The 1,740-nt window shown below is 35.6% G+C and overlaps 1 long non-coding RNA gene across 1 annotated transcript; it reads right to left on the bottom strand.

Moving 5' to 3' along the window:
• LOC127845652 (uncharacterized) lies at nt 1–1,097 on the bottom strand. Its single transcript, XR_008033306.1, has 3 exons — nt 960–1,097; nt 482–811; nt 1–372 (listed from the first exon to the last, which is right to left on the bottom strand). It is a non-coding gene; the product is annotated as an uncharacterized LOC127845652 (long non-coding RNA).
• Between the last annotated feature and the right edge of the window lie 643 nt (nt 1,098–1,740).

The following is a 1,740-nucleotide window of genomic DNA, read 5'->3' as shown; positions in this document are numbered from 1 at the left end:
TAATGTTGATCGTACATTTGTTAGATGCACATGTTTATTAACTAAGTTGATACGTTGAAAACAAAATGTTACCTTTTATGTTTACACTTAACCACAGACGCCGGAATATCCCGTCGAAGATGATGCTGACAATGGAGACGTTCGTATGAACAATATAAATGACATTGCCATCCAAACTCGATACACGCTTGGATTTATGTATACTAATTTTGTCAAACAATGTGAAGAAGTCTTGAATTGTCATTTTGGTCGACCCGTTTATCACACAGCTGCATGTTCCGGATTAATTAGATCGCAGCATAAAGAAAGTATGTGTATCGCTGATGCTCAGGAAAGATGAATTGGTTTCACATGGGTCTTATCTACGGTCCTCTGTAATAAGTAAGTATTTACTAATATTTTTATTTACTATCTATTAAATATTATGCATATGTAGCTGATTTATTACAAAGCAAAACGATTTCTGAGCTTATAAGCTTACCTGGGATACATCTGTAGCTAATGCTTATTTCATTGTCAGGTCCTTTAAACAGTGGTAATGAACATGAATGTCGAAATAAACAAGTCTGAAGTATGTAGTTGATGACACTATCGAATTGTTCACCAGATACATCCATTATGGCATCTTCCCGCGTGTCCAAGCAATTGTCGCATTGTTTACGTGTGTTAGTGTTTGTTTTTCCAAAAACAATTCGTGTTATTATTACAAGTCCATCTCCAAATGTGATATTAGTATTGGAATCCCAACATTAGTCCTTCTATGAAAAGGTCAAACATGCATCGCTGGCTTCGTATATATTCGAGCTGTGAACTAAAATGTGAAGGAAACAAAACGTATATAAGAGACACATGCTCTATCTCAAAGACTTTTATTCAAAGTTTTATCAAACTAATGTTATTTCACTGTCATTAGAGTATTCCAAAAATTGTTCATGATAATATTTGCAGATCATTCTTACCACAGAGAAGTAAACCAAACGAAAAAAATACACGAACAAAACATTCTTCCACTACATTTCCATCTTATATAATACACTTTACTTCTATTATGTATAAAACATGTTTTCGTGTTACGATAACATGTCTTATTTGTTCACTGTTATCACAAGGATGTAAATTTACATAATTTATTGGGGACACAAATCCCAATTGTGCAAGTCTCATTCGGCTTCAGCCAGGCGACAATATATTGGCAGGTAATGATGCATATGTTGCATCAGGAAAGCCAGCAACATGAGCAGTCGTCAGTCAAAATCTTGTTTATAATCATTTGTACTCCCGGGATAAGACGTGCATTATGTCAACATTAGACTATGTTTGAAACCTTGCCATGAAGCACAACCCTCCCACCCTTTGACAAACCCTAGTATTTGAATACTGCCGAAATCATCATTGATGTGCCACAAAGTAGTTGCCTGAAAAGTATTTTTTTAATGTTGGGTTGTTTTTATACACTCATTCACTTGCTCTGGACCATATGATTCATCATGGATTGCAAATGAAAGACATGTATGTATACAATATATGCTTTCAAATGAATTAAAAAGAGTTCATCATTGAAGGAACCGGTCTAAAACATACTTGAGACTGTCTATTGCGAAAATGCCATTGCGCGTATTATGAGAGGGAAAGCTGTACAGGTCTACGGCTTTTCGGCGCCATTTTCGTATTGACAAGTGCCTACACAGCCAGTTCATATCAGGAAGATCCCGAGATTCAGATACTGCTTGATCATTCAGA

This window comes from Dreissena polymorpha, chromosome 9 (assembly GCF_020536995.1).
Source record: "Dreissena polymorpha isolate Duluth1 chromosome 9, UMN_Dpol_1.0, whole genome shotgun sequence".
NCBI classification, from domain to species: Eukaryota; Metazoa; Mollusca; class Bivalvia; order Myida; family Dreissenidae; genus Dreissena; species Dreissena polymorpha.
This window is presented reverse-complemented; position numbering and strand designations above follow the sequence as displayed.